At 43.4% G+C, this 10654-nt stretch overlaps 1 protein-coding gene across 2 annotated transcripts in view; it reads right to left on the bottom strand.

Annotated features, from left to right (window-relative positions):
* Window positions 1-1711: 1711 nt before the first annotated feature.
* XIRP2 (xin actin binding repeat containing 2) overlaps window positions 1712-10654 on the bottom strand; it is a 290910-nt gene continuing 281967 nt past the window's right edge. For both annotated transcript variants that reach the window (XM_073633972.1, XM_073633973.1), the window contains exon 9: window positions 1712-1849. The gene's annotated coding sequence lies outside the window, so the exon portion shown is untranslated. The remainder of the gene's footprint in view (window positions 1850-10654) is intronic.

The following is a 10654-nucleotide window of genomic DNA, read 5'->3' as shown; positions in this document are numbered from 1 at the left end:
ATATATATATATATATATACTCCAACATGGAGACTTTCAAAGATTAGAGTTAGCATCACAGTTTACAGAGGGGCCTTGATAAGGCAGTGTAAATTCCTCACTTCCTCATACTCTAAATCTGGAAATGTTTTGCAACTAAAACCTCTGTTTTTAATGCAAATTGTTAGACAGTGCAATTTTTTCTTGCTGGCTAGCTGGTAAGTATGCTTTTTTGTACATACAGCTAGTTCTAGTGTGTAAGGGTTCTCTGGGGGTATCGATGTTTGTAAATTGTTCTGTTACTCTGTAAAGTGTGTAATGTGTTGGCACTATATTAATAAGGAAAATAAATCACACAGACATATTTTTTCTACACTCTCCTCCAGGGTGGGCACAAAGAGCCATATCTTTTTTTTTAATAAATGCATAGCATCTGGGGGACTGTGTGCTATTGTTGTATGTTAAAAAGTGACAGGTCCTCTTTAATCTTTTGAAATACACTTTCTAGAGTTTTTTCTTCTCAGTAGCACTTTCAAACTTATTTTTTTTTAAATTATTATTTGGAATACTGGTGAAAGATTTTCTAGGTTCTTTATCAATGCCTCTGAACATCCGTTGCAAGAATGTAATACTGTGTCTAGCAGCTGTGCTTCATCGTCCTTCACTCTTGTACATCTTCAAACCTGAGCTCAAAGTACTTTGCAGAGATGGCTCTCTACCTGTTACACAAGGCTCATTTATAGTGAGGCCTGGCATAACACATGAATTAGGCTCCTGAAAAGCGAGAGACTGTGTTGACAAGCCATGCAGAACAATTGCTTCTGTCGTTTCTTTCTTCTGATACGTATTACACTGATGTGATATTTCAGCTTCACTTTTCTCTGAATCCAGAATCTTATTTGTAAGACGATCCAAGACAAATGATTCTTCAGACGAGAGAGGATTATTATATGGTGAACCTAAGTCACCTCTCCCATACTGCTGTATGTTCATAGAAAAATTATTGGAAAGATAGCCACCTTCACCCCAAACCACACGAAGCCCTGAGATTCCAAGCTGATTGTCTGATTTAAAAGATTTATGTCCATTGCTCTGGTTGAATTTGGTTATAGTGTTTTCATAGTATTCAGTATACATAACAAAATTTATATTGCAGTTGTTGTTATTGTTGTTATTATTACTGTTTGGACTGGAATATAGTTCATCTTCATTTCCATTAATTTTAGTAACTTTCAACTCACCGTCCAGATCTTTGTTTTCAAAACTTTCTGCATTCATTCTAGAACTCATTCTTTTGGTTAACTCATTTTTAAGTTGTTGAACCCCATCTGAGCCGGTCTGTGAGACCTTGTTTTCCCTTGCCAATTTTAGACTTTCCTTACTATCCAACATTTCATTACAAATATTAGCTGGCTTTTCACTTTCCGACTTGCCTTGTTCCCCTCCCTCTGGGGGAGGCCTTACCACATCCACATGCTGCATGTCTTCTTCCGGTGGCCATTTGGGTTTGTTGACAATAACTTTCTCAACTGTGGAATTCTGCCTCGAACTGTCTGGTGATGGAGGCCACGTTATGCTCAGCTTGCCAATTGCACCAGATGTCTGAAGGGCTGCATCATCCAAATGGTCATGCACTTCATTTGCAAGCAAGCTTTGTGTACTTGCCGTACTGGACTCTTTCATTAATGTTTTACTTTTGTCTTGTCTTTCAACATGAGGTGCTGCAGTTGTAGCTTGGGTTTTTGGATTCCATAGCTCTTTGTGTGGTTTATATCCAAAGCCTTCATCATAATTTCCTTTTGACTTGAAGAGTTGTTTAAAGTGGGGTTTGCAGTATATGTTTCCACGGAGAGAAGCATAATTTCCTAAACTGTGATGAAAGAATAATAAATTGAACAGAGACTTCAAAATGGTTCTAATGGTTCAAAATTTTCACAAGACACACACAAATCCAACAAGAAACCCCCACCCATCTCTTTTGAGGCCTTTTTTGACATAAATGTACATAGGTAGTATAGCCAAAACTTTTCTTTGTACATCTAGATTATAAAAGGGTTTAAAATCCTATCAGTTTATTTTTTGCTGTCTGCATCTCATTGTGGAGATTTTGTTGTACTTCCTCTTCTGGAAGTAAGGAAGTAAGAGAAAATATCTCCAAAGTGAGTAGAAATCCCCTCTTCCAGTTGTCCCCATCCACCTCTTGTTCTGGTGACAGCTGTACAATTTTACATTCCCCATCACTTTTTTTCTTGGTTGCGAGGGTCACTGGGACAAACAGAGAGTGCAAATCTCTCCAGAAGGGACACAAACAGCAAAACATGTACACACACAATGAGCACCAAACCCACAGCAAAACAGTCCAATAGCTCTACTGTGCATAAAATGATCATATAGCACAGCCAATGCTTTTTGGGACCCCAAACACACTTCCCTCTCTATCAGGGCTACAAAGTAAATGCAAATGTAAAAATCAGAAATATAAAAGTCAAGGGAAACATGAGGTGTGTCCAGAAAGTAATGAGAATAATAGTTTCAAATTATTTAATTGAAAAATGTTACAATTGAACATTATCTCCTTCAAAGTATGCACCTTGTGAGTGTACACAATGCTCCCAGCAATTTTTCCATTCTTCATAGCATCCCTGGAAGTCTTCAAGTGGGATGGCGTTCAGAGCCTTCACAGTGGCTCTTTGGGCGTTGTCACACTACCAAAATGGTGTCCTTTCTCATGTTCAAATCCTGAGTCATGCACAATTGACTTGGTAATTACAATCATTCTGCTAGTGAGCTGAATGTGACGGTTGAGAACAGACCTAATTTCATCCACATTCTGCTCCATTTTTGACCGACAGCTCACTAGCAGAATGATTGCAGAGGAAGAAGGAATTACCACTCAATTGCTCATGAAATCATGACTCGGGATTTGAACATGAGAAAGGACACCATTTTGGTAGTGTGGATACCATCCAAAGTGCCACTACGCAGCCTCTGAACGCTATCATACTTGAAGACTTCCAGGGATGCTATGAAGAATGGAAAAATTGCTGGGGGCGTTGTATATACTCACAAGGTGCATACTTTGAAGGAGACGATGTTCAATTGTAACATTTTTCAATAAAATATTTTTCAAAATACCATTCTCATTACTTTCTGGACACACCTCATATAACCAGTTATAGTTAATATAATATCTGAATCCAATGAATAGCAGATGCAGAAATTATAGTATCTCACAAACAAATAATGAAAATCGGAACACTTCATTGGCAAACAATAAAATTACTAAAATAGTCTAGGATATCTTATTAAAAACAAGATAATGGTACTACTACATAAATGAAATGAGATTTGTTAGTGAGACTAAATAATAACTCTACAGGAATAACTATGGATAGAGCATGATGCAAATGTACTCTTTGTTACTATATTGTATAAAGATACGTGAGACCACAAGTGCGTTCCACAAGTATGTTATAGTATAATCCTCATAATTATGTACCAAAAAATATATCCATTTCTTTAAACTGCAATAAGTAAAAGCATACTTTTGAATGTGCTTAGGTGGACTCAAAGATACCAGATAGATCGGTATCGAATGCAAATATCATTGAAAAAAATGTATATTAGTGAAAAAAAGCTCAGAAATGAATCGGTTAAAATGATTTATATTAGTTTTAAAGAAAGCCTCTGACTGGATAGGATAAAAAAAAATAAGTTCTTGTTCTTGTCCTTGTTCTTGGCTGGGCCATTAAGTATTGTTCCTTTTTCCTGCAGTCTATTACTTATGCCAACATCGGTATGCATGCCCTTTCATTTATTCATTAATATTTTTACATTTCTCCTCTTCAGCCATATGTAGCTCCTCACCCTCCTTTCGTTCCTTCCTCCCTGATCCACATGCACTGGATCTCCTCCCCTCTTGAATCCTGAGGGGCTATGCAGTTACTCATTTGCTGCAACTATTAACACTAGCTTGGCCTGCCCCTTAGGGCTTGTTCGCATGGGTGGCCAGGGATCAGGGGGGGGATATAAAAGCAGGCAGTTAAGGTACAGTTTTTCAGCCCCCCACTCTGACCTTGGAGATGCAGCCACCCAGGGCGGCACACATGCCATGGCAAAAATCAAATGGCATGTCGCATTTGATGAATGGTACTACTGGCGAATATGATACTCACTCAAGTGCATTGCACACTGTTATGGCGTAGCAGTGCGGCATTTTCTGGGTTAGCCCTCTCGTTGGGAGAGCTGTTATTGCATTTTTTGTTTACATGTTTAAAAAATTATTTTAATCTGAAGATTACATAAAACCCCAAACACATTATATATTTTCTTAAAGTAGATACCCTAGAGAATAAAATATTGGTAGTTTCATTTTTTTATGTCACACAATATTAGTGCAATGGTTTAAAAAACATAAAATTCCCTTTAGGGCACACAAACGCAATAAATTACCCAAGTTTTGGGTAAAATATAAAAGATGAGTCTGCGCCATGTAAAGATGTACCCAATGTGTCAACCCTTAAAATTGTGTGCACCCATGAAATTTCCTAAATTTTCTATAGGTGATATTTTATAAGCCCCTAAAGGTCCTTAGTTAAGAGTCAACCATCAATAACTGGCTTAGAAATATTGGTCTCACTCTGGTGTGCGCAGTGATTTGTAACATGTGTAGTGCAATCAACGTTTATGAGATAGGCACTCCCAACACGTGCATTTATGTGCATATACTGTATGCTCAAAAAGTTTTCCTTAATTTTTTTTCATCACGTATGGGACAAAAAGCCCCCTATGTGATTCATTTTTGGTGACATGTTCTCTTTAATGAGACATCAGGGGCCTAAAAGACCCCGATGTCTCACCTGTCCTCCGATAAAGCTCATGGAATGCAGATCACAGATGCGTACTGGCTGGGGAAAGTGACACGGGGACCCGGGAGTGACATTGTACATATTGCTTCTGTATTAGTAGCAGGAAGGTTGAGCCAGCCAAAAGACTTTCAATGGTCTCCCTCCCCTCTGCCTGGCAGCACTTGCCATACTCATCCTGGGTCCACCGATTGCTTTATCAGACATACATGCACTCCTGGTTGCTGTTCCTGGGGGACTACAGTTGCCAAGAGTGTGTGTAAACCCCCCTCTGCCACCAACATCTAATCGCCCTTTGATGTTCCACTGCTTTTCAGAGGGTCCACAATGATAGCTGCACGTCTGAACGAGTCTTGGATACCTTTCCAAGCAGAACATTACTGGTAATATGTCTCTCATATTTTTAACTTCATCATCTCCAATCAGAGGCCCTCTTTTTCACTGATAAATATGTCAATCCCTTCATTTCTACTCTGAACTGACATTCAATACAGATCTGCATGGTATATATATATCTGAGTCCACATATGCACAGTCAAAATTTCTGAGGTATAAGCCCTAGTTCACACCAGTGCAGATTTGAAATCACACTACTTCAGTTCGATTTCAAAGCCGTCGATCAGTGCTGACATCGGCGTGACTTTATTTACACAGATTTACACAGATGTCAATGCAAGTCATACATGATATGGCACAGAAATAGTGCAGGAACCAAAATCGCTGTGACCTGAGTTGTGGCAAATTGAATGGTTCCATTGCTGGCAATGGGGTGTGTCTTGTCAAGCGGTTTGGACACAGGCGGCCTATCCATTAAGGGCCCATCCATGCGTCCGGCGCCTTGCAGGGCGCCGAATGCATGAATTCCAATGGGGGAGGGCAATTTTTTGAAGCATGTGATTAGAGACAGAGGCTCTAATCGGCTTCAAAATAGGGTGGGCTCGGGGTGCAGAGCACTGCGAACCGAGCCCACCCTGTTGTGTGACAATAGCAAATGAATATTCGCTATTTTCACACTAAATCTCCTCCCCGCCAATCAGGAAGCGGGTCTGAGACCCGTTTCCCAATAGGCTGAAAGGAGAAGAGTTCCAATTGGCCGCTGAGGAGGAGGGAAGGATAGGGAGGAGACGGAACCCGCCAGAAGCCGCTGAGCAGGGGAAAGGGAAGCCGCTGTACCCATGATGCCCGCGGAGGAGAGAAGGGGAAGCCGTCCGTGATGCCCGCTGCCGGTGATGCCCAACATAGATGAGGTAAGTGCTCTGAACTGGACTGACCGACCAGAAAGGGGGGGGGTGGGAGCGGTGGCTGTGGGTCCACTGTTTGCCTGGGCTTAATGTGTTATATAAATTGTTGCAATTGATACAACTGTATCCAATTAAGCTACACAATTAGAATGATTATATTTATCATAATGTATTTGTGGTCTCAAGCATGTTTACAAAGTATAGTAAAAAAATAGTGCATTTGCATCATAGTTATTATCATAGTGTTCTTAACTGACATTGCTAACACTAGTCCATCCAGTTCAACCTGTGTGGGTGTGTGTGTTCATGTCGATAATCATTTCCCATATGCCTGTATATTGTGTTCACTAAGATGCACGTCCAAGAGTCTTTTAAGACTATCAACTAGGGATGAGTCGAACACCCCCTGGTTCGGTTCCCTCAGAACCTGCGAACGGACCAAAAATTTGCACAAATGTTAGAACCCCATTGAAGTCTATGGGACTCGAACGTTCAAAATTAAAAGTGCTAATTTTAAAGGCTAATTTGCATGGTATTGTCCTAAAAAGGGTTTGGGGACCCAAGTCCTGCCCCAGGGGACATGTATCAATGCAAAAAAAAGTTTTAAAAACGGCTGTTTTTTCGGGAGCAGTGATTTTAATGATGCTTAAAGTGAAAAAAAAAAGTGAAATATTCCTTTAAATATTGTGCCTGAGGGGTGTCTATAGTATGCCTGTAAAGTGGTGCGTGTTTCCCGTGCTTAGAACAGTCCCTGCACAAAATGACATTTTTAAAGTAATAAAAGTAATTTAAAACTGCTTACGGCTTTAATGTAATGTCCGGTCCCGGCAATATGGATGAAAATCAGTGAGACAAATGGCATGGGTACCCCCCAATCCATTACTAGGCCCTTTTTTGGGTCTTGTATGGATATTAAGGGGAACCCCGCACCCAAATTAAAAGGAAAGGCGTGGGGCCCCAGGCCCTCTGAACAGCAGTATACAGGTGGTGCAAACAAGACAGGGACTGTAGGTTTGTTGTTAAATATAATCTGTTTGTAATTTTGAACTGGTACATTTTTAAAGTGTAGCTCCAGCCAAAAAATCTATTTTTAAGCTTTTTGGAAAACATAAGGAAGGGTTATCACCCCTGTGACATTTGTTTTGCTGTCTGTGCACCTCTTCAGAAGATTTTACCTCACTTTCTGTCCCAATGACAAATGTTTTTTGACAATTTGGGGCTTTTAGTGAAACAAGGATTGGTGATAAAGCATCAGTGGAAAGGAGACACATTTTTCCCATATTAACTCTTACAGGAGAGAATTTCCCTTCCTAGGGGTAGATTTCATCTTACTTTCTGTTGTCTCCTTCCGTTTGCAAGTAGGAGTCGTTTGTAAGTTGGATGTTTGAAAGTAAGGGCCTGCCCTATATACTCTGCAGAAATTGGGGCCTTAGGTGTTGGTGTTGCCACAACACTGTAAGCCCTCACAGTTACTCTTGGTGGGCGCAGGAATGGGCTCTGCTGTGAAATATTAGATCAAGAATTGTAAATACATGCCCCTGTTGAACAGGGTCAGAAAAATTGGGCCTTTGGTGGTGGTGGTGTTGGTGCTGGTGCCACAACACTGTAAGTCCTCACAGTTACTCTTCGTGGGCGCAGAAATGGGCCCTGCTGTGAAATATTTGATCAAGAATTGTAATTACATGCACCTGTTGAACAGGGGCAGAAAAATTGGGCCTTTGGTGGTGCTGGTGCTGGTGCCACAACACTGTAAGTCCTCACAGTTACTCTTGGTGGGCACAGAAACGGGCCCTGCTGTGAAATATTAGATCAAGAATTGTAATTACATGTCCCTGTTGAACAGGGGCAGAAAAATTGGGCCTTAGGCACTGGTGCCACAACACTGCAACCCCTCACAGATACTCTAGTTGGAGCGCAGGAATGAGCCCTCCTGCAAAATATTGCATCAAAAATTGTAATTACATGCCCCTGTTAAACAGGGGCTGAAAAATTGGGCCTTAGCCACTGGTGGCGGCGCCCAGAACCAAAAATATTCTTACAAACTATCAGCATGATCATTGAGGAGGAAGAGGATAGTCACTCAGCATAACAGGATAGTCACTCAGCATCAGCATAGGCAGTCTTGAAGGGATCTGACATTTCAAAAAAAATTATTCGGTTACATCAGCATCAGGTGCTTGGAAACTGGTGGTGATCCAAGACTGATTCATTTTTATGAAGGTCAGTCGATCGACCGAGTTGGTGGACAGGCGCACCCTGTGATCGGTTACAAAACCTCCAGCAGCACTGAACGTGCGTTCTGAAAGAACGCTGGATGCAGGACAGGCCAGTAGCTCAATTGCATACTGTGCAAGCTCTGGCCAGTGATCCATCCTCAAGACCCAGTAACCCAGAGGATTTTCGGTGGGAAAGGTGTCCAAGTCAGATCTTGCCCCTAGGTATTCCTGCACCATGTAAAACAGACGCTGGCGATGGTTCCTGGAACCGATCATACCTTGGGGCTGCGGACTAAAAAATTGTCTGAACGCATCGGTCAGATGGCCACCTTCTCCACCGCTCCTTCTTTGACTGACCGAAGCCTCTGCAACACGTTGTCCAGGAACAGGAGTTTGTAACCTCCCAGTCTCTGGGAACGCGTTGCACAGAACTTTCTGCAAGGCCTCCCGAAGATGTTTCATCCTCTGCTCCCTCTGCGACAGCAAGATAAGGTCCGCAACCTTACCCTTGTAACGTGGATCAAGGAGGGTTGCCAGCCAGTATTGACCCCTCTCCTTGATACCACGAATACGAGGATCCTTCCACAGGCTTTTCAGGATCAGGGAGGCCATGCAGCGTAGGTTTGCTGAGGCATTCGGACGACATGACGACATGATCCGCAGCCACCTCCTCCCAGCCACGTACAAGTCCATGGGTTTCTTGGGACTGTAAATGATCCCTTAAAGCAGTGGTTCTCAACTCCAGTCCTCAGGACCCACCAACAGAACAGATTTTAAGTATTACCTTGGGGAGATGCAGACTAGAATACTGCAATCACTGAGCAGCAAATGATGTCACCTGTGATGTATTTCAGTTATCTTGCAAACCTGGTCTGTTGGTGGGCCCTGAGGACCGGAGTTGAGAACCACTGCCTTAAAGACTGCTGCTGATGCTGAGTGCCAGGCTCCACCTCCATGCTGACACAATCCTCCTCTTCCTCCTCCTCCTCGTCCTCTTCCTGTGTGATCGGCGGGCCCACAGGAACACTGTCTGGAAAAAGGAGGCCTTGAGAGCTAAGGAAGTCCTCCTCTTCCTGCCTCTGTTCTGCCTCAAGTGCCCTGTCCATTATTCCACGCAGCGTGTGCTCCAACAGGTGGACAAGGGGGACAGTGTCACTGATGCATGCACTGTCACTGCTCACCATCTTCGTGGCCTCCTCAAATGGTGACAGGACAGTGCATGCATCCCTGATCATGGCCCACTGGCGTGGGGAAAAAAAAACAAGCTCCCCTGACCCTGTCCTGGTATTTATGGCCCTCTGCTGCTTGTGCAGCCGCTGCAGCATGGCCAACGTTGAGTTCCACCTGGTGGGCATGTCACAGATTAGGCGGTTCTTGGGCAGGTTAAATTCTTTTGGAGGTGAGCACACAGACTTTCCACCTCTGAACCTGCCCCTGCAGAGCTGACAGAATCTTTGCCCCAGTGTGGCTCCTGTCCCCCAAGCACACCAGCTCAAGCACAGCAGTCAAATCAGCACAGGAAGAGGCCATGGAGGAAGAAGAAGAGGAGGGGTGGAGGAGAGAGGTGTGGCAGAATCACCACTAGTAGTATTTTGGAGGCATGGTGGCAGAACAACCTCCAACACTACTGCACCCTGTCCTGCATCCTTCCGAGCTGCCAGAAGAGTCACCCAGTGCGCGGTGAAAGATAGGTAACGTCCCTGTCCATGCCTGCTGGACCATGATTCAGCGGTAATATGCACCTTACTGCTGACCGCCCTGTCCAGCGAGGCCAAGACATTGCCTTCCACATGCCGGTAGAGAGTTGGAATCGCCTTCCATGAGAAAAAGTGGCGTTTGGGAACCTGCCACTGAGGTACCGCACATTCCACAAACTCACCGAAGGGGTCAGAGTCTACCAACTGAAAAGGCAGCAGTTAAAGTGCTAGCAATTTAGCCAAGCTAGCATTCAACCGCTGGGCATGTGGATGGCTGGGAGCGAAATTCTTTTGGTGGTGCAGCAGCTGGGGCAGGGAAATTTGCCTGGTACAATCTGACGTCGGTGTACCGATAGCAGATTGCCCCCAAGTACTTGGCTGTGACACACCTAATCCTACACCTTCATTCCTCTCAGTGCAGGTCTCAGAGAGGACTGAAGGTATAGTGGGGTTGGAGATCCCAGCTGATGAGGAGCAAGGAGAGGTCCTCTTTGTTCTTTGGTGTGGGTGTTTTAGGTACGCTTGCCAGCGAACTGCATGGCAGGTCAACATATGTCTGGTTAAGCATGTGGTGCCCAAGTGGGAGATGTTCTGGCCACGAGAGATACGCTTGAGACATATGTTGCAAATAGCAGCGGTGGGATCTGATGTACTCA

This window comes from Aquarana catesbeiana, linkage group LG06 (assembly GCF_042186555.1).
Source record: "Aquarana catesbeiana isolate 2022-GZ linkage group LG06, ASM4218655v1, whole genome shotgun sequence".
In the NCBI taxonomy this organism is placed as follows: Eukaryota; Metazoa; Chordata; class Amphibia; order Anura; family Ranidae; genus Aquarana; species Aquarana catesbeiana.
Note: the sequence above shows the minus strand (reverse complement) of the source record. Positions and strands in the feature narration are given on the sequence as shown.